The sequence below is a fragment of the Diabrotica virgifera genome, chromosome 7, assembly GCF_917563875.1.
Source record: "Diabrotica virgifera virgifera chromosome 7, PGI_DIABVI_V3a".
Taxonomy (NCBI): domain Eukaryota; kingdom Metazoa; phylum Arthropoda; class Insecta; order Coleoptera; family Chrysomelidae; genus Diabrotica; species Diabrotica virgifera.
The window spans coordinates 2,596,333-2,609,099 of NC_065449.1; the positions used below are offsets into that span (position 1 = coordinate 2,596,333).

The 12,767-nt window shown below is 33.2% G+C and overlaps 1 protein-coding gene across 3 annotated transcripts in view; it reads right to left on the reverse strand.

Annotated features, from left to right (window-relative positions):
* LOC126888366 (uncharacterized) overlaps nucleotides 1–12,767 on the reverse strand; it is a 135,652-nt gene that overhangs the window by 97,764 nt on the left and 25,121 nt on the right. The gene's annotated exons all lie outside the window — the stretch shown is intronic.

A 12,767-nucleotide genomic window follows, 5' to 3' on the forward strand; every position in this document is an offset into this window, starting at 1 on the left:
AAGAAATAAAAGATCATTAATAATTAAAGTTTTTTCAATAGACAACAACTTTAAATGATTATTTATTCTCTGATAAGAAGAAAATTGAGGCATATGTAATCTCCACCGACAAGTTTTCAAAAACCTATTCTGGACTGCTTCCAAAGATAAAATATGTGATCGATAATGAGGTGACCACACTGGTGAAACATACAATAGGATGCTGCGTACTAAAGATAAATACAAAGTCCTGAATGTAGAAACAGAAAATTCTCTAGAGTTTCTAGTTATAAATCCTAAAGTTTTCAAAGCTCTACTAGTAATAGATCTTAAGTGTGAGATAAATGTCAAAGAACTGTCAAAAATTACTCCTAGATCCTTGATTTCCCTAATTTTCTCTAAAGGAACAGAATTAATATTATAAACAAAATTTACAGGATTTGTTGATCTTGAGAAAGTTATTGTAAAACATTTGCGTGGATTTAAAGACATGGCATTATTGGTAGCCCAATTAATAAAGCAATTTAAATCATCTTGTAACTTGAAACAGTCAGATAATTCAGAAATTTCCATAAATAATTTCAGGTCATCAGCAAATAATAAAAACTTACAATATTTAAAACATGAAGCTACATCGTTAATGAAAATATTAAATAGTAAGGGTCCCAAATGTGATCCCTGTGGGACGCCAGAACTTGCGTTTATAGGAATCGAAGTAAAATTTTTTATTTTCACATACTGAATCCTGCATTGTAGGTAACTTTCCAACCAATTCACTAAATAGTCTGGAAATCCGATTTTAATGAGTTTTTGTAAGAGTAAATCGTGGTTCACTGTATCAAATGCCTTCGAAAAGTCAGTGTAAATCGAATCAACTTGGCACCTCTTTTCAAAGGCAGAAGTGATACAATGTTGATAAAGCAGTAAGTTTGTGTTGGTAGACTTACCACTCGTAAAACCGTGCTGTTGTTCGATCAGAATATTTTTACAATACCATGACAAGGGTTTATATAACAACAGTTCAAATAATTTAGGTATTGCAGAAAGTAATACTATGGGACGATAATTAGCAATATCATTTTTCAGACCATTTTTGAATACAGGGGTAATAAAACTATCCCGCCATTTAACAGGAAATTGTTGTAATTTTAACGAAGAATTAAATAAATAATTTAGTGGTTTGGAAAGACTACATTTACAATTTATCAAAAAATAGGCAGGGATACCATCCGGACCACTAACCAGTTTACCTTTTAAAGAGCTAATTCCTTCATAAACTTCGCTTAGAGAAAATTGTATAAATGGAATGTCAGGCTGCCTAAAAATATCGTATTGCACATTTGACACATCTATATTATCACTTTTATAAACACTAGAGAAATGAGTAGCAAATAAATTACTAATGTCTGTACCACTTTCAGCAATTGTACCATTATAATGCATTTTATTGGGGATACCGTGATCTTGTTTCAATGAGTTAATGTGATTCCAGAAGTATTTTGTATTTTCACTAACCTTCAGATCAGTACTAGAAATATAATTATCATAACATGTTCTTGTCAAAGTTTTACACTGAGCTCGAAGATTAGAAAAGTTTAAATAATCACCAGCTGAGTTAGTACTTTTAAACTTAGCATGAGCTGCCTTCTTACAAGATATCAACTTTTTAAGTTCAGATGAGAACCAACGAGGATATACAGATGGTTTGTATCTTCTAATAGGTACAAACAAATCTAATGCTAATTTTAGAATCTGATAAAAAATTTCAATGCTAATGTTAATATCATCATTAGCTAAGAAATACTCCCAATTAATTGGAGCAAAATAATCATTTAAAGCTATATAATCAGCATTCTTAAAATCATAATACAGAATATCGCAAGACAAAGGATTAATATCACTAACAGTTAATTCACATGAAAGTGCAACATGGTGGTAATTGTTTGACAATAAAGTGTCCACCGCTGTGTCAACAGTAATTGATTCCAGAGCATCATCATTACAAAAACATAAGTCAAGTAATACTCCATGCTGATTTGCAACTACATTGGCCTGCCTTAAATTCAAATATGAAAAACTTTCACAAACCGTTAATGCAGGATATTCTGCAGGGCAAGAGACAGAAAGACCATCCTCAGTAGAATAATTCCAAGTTGCATGTGGAAGATTATAGTCTCCAAAAAGATATAAGCTACTATTAGGGTTGTTTTCAACAATAAACTCTACTGCAGAGCAATGATCCACATAAATATCCTGATTTGATGATGGTGGAATGTAAACAGCTCCAATAATAACAGTTTCGTTATGGCTTGACAAAGAAACAAACAGATGTTCAACATTAATAAAGTGAGTGGTAAGATGCGTAGATTTAAACTTACTATTAACTAAAATTAAAACTCCACCACCTCTATTCTTTGAACTAGTATTTAAGTTTCTATCAGCTCTGAAAACACTATAATTGTTGAAACAAAGCTCATGATCAGTAAAATTATCTGTCAACCATGTCTCGACCAAAATAATAACATCATATACACAATGTGCAATAGCGTTACGTAGCTCAACTAGCTTTGTACGGATCCCACCAACATTCTGGTAATAAAGTAATAAAGGAGAACGTTTCAGTTTTTTGGAGCTTTTTTCACAATTGTTGGCATACCACGGATATATTTAATAGAAATATCAAGTTCACCATTATCTTTTCTTGCCTGAAGTTCAGACCGAACCATTTTTAGCTGGTCTTGCTGAAATTTAGTGTTATCGTAACTAATTTTAACTCCATCGGTAAGTTTATTTTTAGATTTCATTGCATCTTTTATTACATAAGAATTATTTGTAACAACTTTAATAGGCCTGGATCTACCATGATTTATTTTGCCAACTCGTATTACTTTAAGCACAACATTGGAATTTATACCTAGTTCATGAAGGATAGGTTCCAAACTGGCTTTATCACTATCAATCCTTTCTTGCAAATTGGTACTAGAAGACTCTTTAACATTATACACCATTAAGTTGTTTGCCCTAGTAATACGGTCCTGAACTTCATAGGATACTGTGTCTGAGTTTATGGAACTAGCGCCTGAATTTTTTAAAACATGAACTTCCTTTTCCAAATTGGCAATCTTATCCACCAAGGAAGAAACTTTGTTCTCAAGAGCAGCAAATTTATTAATTAATTGGGGAACTTTCTTGAATGCAGATTTACAATCATCACAAAAGAAGATCAATGAACGTTTTTGAACTACAATAGCCCGCTGTTCACTGGCACACAAACTAGAACATTTTTCTTCCAAATGGAAATAAACACCACAGCTATCGCAACGGGCCGATTTTTCATCATCAGCAATATTAACGACGGCATTTTTCACATTTCAGTGGCATTCTAACCTCAATTTATTTGCCGTTAAATAAAACTATAAAAAATGATATTTCCACTCGGAAAAATTATAACAGGATTACAAGTACACCATAAATTCAAGATCCAACAACTTTTTTTGTTTCAATTTTAGTTTAAAAACACAAAAATACAAGAATTATTACAGACAAAAATGACAAGCATGTGCACGATTCTTCTTCTTCTTCCTTTATTGGGTTATATCCCTCGGGATAATTCGCCCAGCTTACACCAGGGAAATACTCTTGTCTTGCTCTGGGCAGTCGAATATTTCCAAATATATATGTTAAAGCCTCAATTTTTTTTTTTTTTTTTTTTTTTTAATATATATTAGCAGGAACATCTTCGTATAGGGCCAGACAGTCCCTACAGGAAAGGCAATATTATACCATAAGGGTTAAGGCTTTTATCATTTGGAGGTCCAATATCTTTTTATATCTTTATCTTCTTAATTTTTTTAATTCAAATTTGGGAATTGATTAATTTATAAATTAAGTTTGGCTAAGTTAAGGAATTTAAGGATCAGGTTAATCCTACGTGGATTAAGGTTGGACATAAGTAAGCAAATTTCAATGGGAGTAGGGATATTTGTCTTGGCTAATTCTTTATATAGGTCAAAATTGGGTGACATATTTATAGGGCACTCAAAAATCAGATGATTTAAGGACCCAACTCGGCCACAGTCACAATATGGGTCATCTTTTACTCCTATCCTGAATAGGTGAACTGGAGTAGCACAATGACCTGTCCTCATTCTAATAATGGTGGTTATATGTCTTCTGTCTTGGTATGCAAAATTGTGGTACCAGGGGAGTTTATCTATCTGACCTACAATTTTAGAGTAAAATGAATTATTTCGATTTTTCCCCTGCCATTCTTGCTTCCACCGATTCCAGATGGAATGCTTGATGTCTGGTAGAAAGTTGGAATAGTGAAGAGTGATACCAGCAGCTACATTTAAGGTTCTACCTATATTAGCTAGTTTATCAGCCACCATGTTCCCTTTAATATTCGAGTGTCCTGGAATCCATGCCAGACTAATATTAACGTTATTTTCTTTCGCTTCAATGATGCCTCTCTTGGTCATGAACGATGAATGTTCTGTTTCCATAGAATAGGTTGTACTGCCTATTTTCTGTAAGGCACTTTTAGAGTCCGAGCAGATGATTGCTTGTTTAATCCCATTTTTCAAAATAATTTGGAGGGCATGATTAATTGCGACAATCTCAGCCGTACATATTTGGGTATACTTAGGTAGTTTACTGGTATAAGAATAGTTGATCTCTCGGCTAAAGACACCAAAGCCTGCTGATCCTTCATCATCAACCGAGCCGTCCGTGAAGAATTTGGTGTGACTAGGTTTATTTAGAATTATTTTTTGGAGTTGAACTGAGGCAAGTTCATCTGAACGATTAGATTGGATATTTATGATTGGAATTGTTGATAATTGATGGTCTAGTTCAAAGTTATGGCATGGGTATAAGTCACTTAAATATAAGTTGGGATAAATACTTTTAAATTTGTTTTTTAAAAGCACTAGAAATGGAATACTTCTGTTTTTCCAATGATTTTGGTTCCTTTGAATTGCCAAGTCTAACAGGTCGAGAGCGGAAATAATTGGGTTGCCAATTAACATTAAATTTTTTAATATAAATTTAGAGCTAAGCCATTCCCATCTAGATTTAAGCGAGATCTGACCACTTTCACTTAAGAGAGCATGAATTGGGGTAGATTTCATGCATCCAGTTATAATTCGGATACTTTTGTATTTTAGTTTCTCCAATCTTTTAATTAAGGAAGTTGGACAATCGAAAATTACCTGGCAGCCAAAGTCCAGATGGCTCTGAATCAGACCATTGTGTACAATTTGTAAGGTTTTTGGATCACTTCCCCAATAAGTCCCACAAAGAGCTCTCATCACATTCAGGCCACGATTTACTTTTAGTTCTATTGAGTTTACATATGAATTCCACTTTAAGTTTTTTTGAATATTTACCCCCAGGTATTTGACTGAATCCACCCAACCAATATTCTGGTTACAAAATATTACGTTAGGGGGAGAGATTTTCGTGTTTCCTTTTGTAAATAATATTGCAGAAGATTTGTTCTCAGACAGATTTAAATTGTGGTCTAGCAACCATGATTCCATCTGAATCAATAATTTATTTACATTAATTACCAATTCATTAATATCACTCCCTCTAATCAGAAGAACCAAATCGTCTGCATACTGAATTAGTTTGCATGAAGAGGGGATTAAATTATACAGGGAAAGACAATATAGGTTGAAGAGGATAGGGCTTAATGGGGAACCTTGGGGTAGTCCCAGACTTGATTTTCTTGGGCCATGGGTTTGTCCCAGTTTGTCTTTGACAAATAGCTCTCTATCATTTAGAAGGCAGAAAATCAAATTAGCCAGTTGGGTTGGAATGTTATACTTTAATAATTTGGAATACAAGAGTGATATATTGACATTATCATAAGCAGAAGAGATATCTAGAAATATGCCAACAGTGTATTGATTTTGAGCGAAGCCTATTTGAATTGTTGAGGTGAGGTATGTAAGGCATTCCGTACAACCTCTACCCCTTCTAAATCCTAGTTGTAGTGGATTAAAAATCTTATTATGTTCCACAATCCACTCTATTCTATTCTTTATAAGAGTTTCGAGCATTTTGCCTACACATGAAGAAAGAGCTATTGGTCTAAAGTTTAACGGATTATTACAATCTTTATCTTTTTTGATTATAGGTAAAATTACTGATTGTTTCCACTGAACAGGAACTATACCCGTTCTAAGACTTTCATTGAAAAGTTGAATTAATAACAAAGATCCAACAACGGGAAGATTTTTTAACATTGAGTAGGAAATCTGATCCAAACCAGGAGCCGAGTCAGATTTAATTGAGAGGGAGTTCTGATACTCGTCGAGAGCAAATGGCGGTTCTAGGGCTTGAGGAGATCTAACCAATACTTTATTGACAGCGGAAAGGGGGGTTAAGCAACATAGAATTTCGTGGGATATAGGAGTAGAGGGCAATTGTGTATATATTGAAGGTTTCGAAGCCGATACCTTATTAATTTTCTCCCACACAACTTTTAGAGGAGTGTTTCTATTTAATTTACTGCAAAATAGTCTGAAACTATTTTTACGTTTTGATTTTAGGAATTTTCTTGATTTGGCTATATTCTTTTTAGCCTCGATATAGTTTTCCATTGAGGGGATATTTTTAAATTTTTTTAAGGCAGACACTCTCGCAGAGACGACTTCAGCACATGAGTCATCCCACCATGGAATGTGGTATTTGGAATTATTAGGAGGGTGAAGCCAAGGTATTGTTTCATCAGCTACCGATGATATGGAGTTAGTAAAAAATTCGTAATCTTCCCTGGGAGAAGCTAAGAAAATGCTGTTTAAATTGTTATGATAAGTAGACCAATCAGCTTTCTTTAGATTTCTTCTTTTACATGAATGCGGGGGAGATTGAGGACATACACCTATCTGACATATTATGGGGAAGTGGTCACTAGTTCCAGTATCTGAAATAGTGGACCACTTGCCCACACTGGCTGCCACATCGACTGATGCCATTGTTAGATCTACTACCGACTTACTGCCTCCTGGGGCCACCAGTCTAGTTGGGGACCCATCATTGAGAAATACTAGCTCAAGTTCCTCCAAAGAATCAAAAATAATCCTACCATTGTGACTGTCTCTAGAACTACCCCATGCCTTATGATTACAATTTAGATCACCCATGATTAAAAATGGCTTATTAAGTAATTTAACAAGGGAAAACCAGTTGGATTTGGAGATAGAGTTGTCTTGTGGACAGTATATATTAAGAATATTCAAATTAAAGTTAGGGAGAAATGTGAGTTGGAATTGGACATCATGATTGAAGCCTGGATTGGCAATTTGAATTTCCCTATAATCAATATTATTTTTGATAAGAGTAATTAATCCGCCATAGCCATCCTCTCGATCTTTTCTGATTATTTGATACCCTCTACATCTTATAACATGTTGGTTTGAGAGCCAAGATTCGCTAATAAGGATTATATCTGGGTTAAGGTTTTTTATAAGGATTTTTAGATTGTCAGAATTAGTGTTATACGAACGTATATTCCACTGAATAATAGTTATCGGAGTGTTAGGATTCATTATAAAGAGTATGTTTGCTAGACCAAGGAGTCAAAAGATCTCGAATCCTCAGGCTCGAGATCCTCTATTCCCCTCCGACCCTGGTTTACATTTGTATTGAAAGGTGATACACTTTTGTTTATGTTAGTCTTTAGATCTGCCATATTGTAAGGAATGGAGTATGATTTTGAGTTTATTAAGTCCCCAATGAAGGTCATGACGAGCTCCCTGTGAGATTGGTTCAGCATAGACATGGCCTGATTGAAATCCAAATGAAGTTGGGATAAAGATTGTGAGTTAGTGATTTGAGAATCAGAGTGAGCAGGATTGAATTTTGAAGTCGAAGGCTCATTTATTCTTCTACCTGATGGATTAATAAGTAGTCTTTGGTGGGAGATTTTATCATAACCTGTATTTTCTTGTATTGAAGGTCTTCTTCTTTTTGGTGGAGATTGAGTGACTTGACTAAAAGGTTTTGAATATTGAGCTGAGGCTGCAGACCTCCTCTCCTGTGGTAAGATGCCATTAGAATTATTCTGATCGCTATGTAAGGGGGGGAAATCGTTTATGTTTAAAGATGAAATATTATGGATCCTAGGAACCTGCTGACTTGCCTCATAGAAAGATAGATTAGAAAAGGACATTAGATCCTTAATATCTTTTTGTCTGACTCTCTCTCTACAATTACGACTATTTGATTCATGGTCAGAAGATTTGCAGAAAATGCAATATTTTGTACACGTATTAGATGAAGAATCCTCATGAGAAGTTCCGCATCTAGCACATTTCTTTTTTCCTCTACATTGGTTCGTAGAATGGCCATAAAGTAAGCAATTTCCACATTGAAGAACAGGGCTGATGAATGGTGTGACCCTCATTGGTAGTTGATATATGGAAATTTCTTTAGGAATAGTTTTTCCTGAAAAAGTTATGCTAATAGTTCCCGTGGAGACAAATTCAACCTTTGAATCCACTTGTACTCTCCGGTTCATTCGCTTTACACTTAATATCTTACATAAAGCCAAGTTGGTTTCTGATGCCTCCTTTATTTCTTCCTCTGTGAATCTTTTGTTAACTCCCCTTACTATACCCCTACAAGAAATCTGATGAAATGGAATGAACACGTCATACCCTAGGGCTTCCCAATCTTTCCTCACAACGAAATCGTTGGCTGCTTTTCTAGTGGCAAATAATACCCCTATCCTGTTTTTACCTTTTCTACTGATTTTCGTGATGTCTTTAATTTTTAAAACAGAAATAGATTTAGCTATACTTAACACGTGGTAATCTCCAATATTTTTATCCTGACCCTGTACAAATACTTCATAAGGACCTATGTCGGTCTCCGAAAATAGTATTTGTTTTTTTCCTTTAAGACTTTTCTGAATAATTGGAGGTTGAGATTGACATTCATGTTGGTTGATTTTATTAGGAGGGTCAGGTGGTGGAGGAGGATCGGGAGGAACTTCTTCCTCCATCTTATGCGGCAGATTGACGAATTTAAAATCTATGCCAGTCGATGCAAATTAGAAATTAACAGGGAAATATAGATAGTTTTGGCCCTTACCCTTTGGATGAGTCGTCCGTTCACCTCGAACGATAATCACAGATTTGTCTATTTTAAATTTTCTTCCAAAAAATCAAATGTCAAACACAACAAAATTCACAACAGATATTCACTGCGAAAAGAAGCCGAGGCTGTTCATCCCAGCGGACCTCGACTTCTTATCAACGATAAATAAAAAATTAACAAGAATTAACAACTGTTTTCACACTAAATTAGGTTTGATGAGGTTTTTTTAGCAAAAATTAAAAACTGTCAACTGTGACGTTTTCTCCATTAATTTAATCAAAACATAATTTTTCAATTTTGCATCATGTGCACGATTTATAAGTTAATAGTATAAATGTTCTTCTTTCATAAACTGTCCGAAGTATTACTGTAACCTCATAATTTTCTGACAGTGTTGCAAAAAAAAATGAATTTGGGATAAACAAATTAGGCAATCCAAACCACGTGATTTTTAATGACAGGACGTATGGCAGGCAATTCAGCGTTGCCAGAGTTGTTAAAATTGTACCAATTTGATACAATTAACAACCAAACTTTTGATACTAAAGTCTCCTAAAGTAAAAACCTAAAATTTTGTGACATAAGAAATTTGCTTCAAATAATATTAAACGACGTTTTTTTAAGTTTTTGTACAAAATGTGTTGGTTTAGTACTTTGTGTCACTATTCCAGTCATTCCGGTGCATTTACAAAAATTTCTCTGGCAACACTGCACACAAGCGATTTTATTGGATACTTTATTTAAATTAAAATTTCAAATTTAAGATACAATGTGGTATTACTAAGTACCTAAAATAATAAAATATATATTACCCCGATGATTTTATCTAAAATCTATTTTAGGGATGCTCAATATTATTTTTTATTAAACTTATAAAACAAAATTTGTTAACCTAGCTTTCTTCAATCTTCCAAATTACTTAGTTAAAACTTTTTAACTACTTATTAAAGTTTATTGACGTAAGCAATATTTAAAGTTTATTGACGTCACAGAAGTATTTAGCAATACTTACATGGACATAAAATACGAAAATTACTTTAAAATACTAAAATAACACTATACTATCATATGCCTTCAATGTATTGCATGCCAATCGCCAGACATATTGGAATAGTTTGACAGATCGTTGGATTCCCTAATTAAATAACTTTTAAACTATTTGACCAATTGCTTTGAAATTTAAAATATAATTTAAGCGCAAGAAGTCTCAGCATTCCGTGTAATAAGAAGGTTCTAATTTAATTTTTACATAAGTTATGAACATCTATAAAATCTCAAAATTTATGACCTATTTTGCAAATTTCTAAGCCACAAATAAGGATAGACTGTGGCTTGGTTCTAAAAGGGCCAATGTCAATATTTTACTTCTTTGTACAGCTTTTTTTTAAACATTAATATTGACCAAACAAAATTCAAAAAATTGACATTGGCCATTTTAACACCAAGCTACAGTATCTCATTTGGTGTTAAAATGTCAATATTTTCTGTTTTGTTTTGACAATATTAAATTTTACATAAAGCTGTACAAAAAAGTAAAATATTGACATTGGCCCTTTGGCCCTTTTAGAACCAAAATTTTAGAACTCTTTAGTGATATATTAGTATAATCTTATATTTATGGATTACTGTCAAAGGCCAATATGATCAACCAAAAAAGAAGATGCATTTGGTGATATTTCTAGTGACTTTCTTGGGTGTAAATCTGTCCTTTTAGTTTACTTCTCTTGGTTAAAAAATCAGCTATAGTAAATGTTGAATAAAAATCTTCATTTTATATTTATAATCAACTTTTACTAAAACCAGCCGTTTGAGTTGACTCAAACTAGGAATAGTCAACTTCAACTGGATAATCAACTTGAACTGTAACATATACAATCATAAAATCCGATACCAACAATAAAATTGCTGGTATACTACATTCGCTCTCGTGAGATTTTTTTTGACACTGACGTTAGTAATTTCTTTTTTGAAAAATTCAGTTGTCAGAAGTGACTGGAAATTACTACAAAACCAACGCACCTACTCATATCCAATATTATTAATAGTAAACAGACATAAAAATAACATAAACCTTACGCCAATCAATATTTATTTATTTTAATCATTATAATGTATTGATAGCAAATGAGAAAATTATTTATTGTACAAAATAAAAATATTTTGTAGAAATAAACTTCACAAAATTTTATGAGATTAGTAGACACTCCCACTATTTCTAATAATTCTTCTTTTTTTAATGACAGATTAAGTTGATTTGAGTTGATTTTAGCAGTTAATAGTGTGAGGTAGGAATTTTTGTGTTGTACGTTTCCTATTCCGAATGTCTCAAAAAAAATCTCGCGAGAGCGAATGTAGTATATAGGACTTTTCATCGATTGTCATTTGTTTCGAGCTTCTGTCATGTGTCACATAATATTAATATATCTACGCCATACGTCTTTGGTTTCTCTCATTGTTATTACCAATAACGTATGATGTAGATATATTAATATTATGTGACACATGACAGAAGCTCGAAACAAATGACTGTGAATGAAAAGCCCTGTACTGAATTCGCTCTATTGAGATTCACTTTGACACTGACAATAATTTCTTTTTTGGGAAATTCAGTTGTCAGAAGTGATTGGAAATTACTATACAACCAACGCACCTGCTCACAGCCAATATTATTAATAGTAAACAGACATAAAAATAACATAAACCTTATGCCAACCAATAATTTTATTGATTTACACCATTATAATGTATTGATAACAAATGAGAAAATTATTTATTGTACAAAATAAAAATATTTTGTAGAAATAAACTCCACAAAATTTTATGAGATTAGTAGACACTCACTATTTCTAATAATTCTTCTTTTTTTTTATTGAAAGATTAAGTTGATTTTAGCAGTTAATAGTGTGAGGTAGGAGTTTTTGTGTTGTATGTTTCCTATTATGAATGTGTCAAAGTGAATCTCGGTAGAGCGAATTCAGTATAAATAACTTTTCCTTGTTTTTTCATAATCTGCCCAGAGTATAATGCACGAATTTTTCCCACCTGCGAGAGTGTCACTGCTGTTGGTTCTTTATGCTTTGATAGCTTTTGGAAAATTGCAAAAATTACTTCTTTCAGTTCCATCTCAGTTATAGATCTGGATCCCGCGTACCAAACAAAGTTGATCAATAGCGAGTTGAAAATTTGTTAATAGTTTAACAGTGTCTAGTCAGACAAACTTTGATGTTGGAAACATTGGAGCAGGGGAAGATTTAATTGTGGAACAGGTTAAAAATTTGGAATGTCAGACTACGAAAACGTTCCATGTATTTTGTCAGACAGAACTTCCAATTGATTTGTTAGCATTTCATTAAACTTTCATGCAAAAATCAGAGTGGTACTTATCACCAACTGGGCATTTTCGGAGAACATGTCAAATGACAGGAATCATGTTGGTTAGTAGTAGCAGTCTGATTTTTTACATGAGAGTTTAATGAAAGGGTAACAAATCAATTGGATGTTCTGTCTGACAAAATACATGGGACATTTTCGTAATCTGACGTTCCAAATTTTTAAACTGTTCCACAATTAAAACTTCCCTTGTTCCAGTGTTCCCGTACATCAAAGTTTGTCCGACTAGACACTGTTAAACTATTAACAAATTTTCAGCTTGCAATCAACTTTTTTTGGTATGCAGG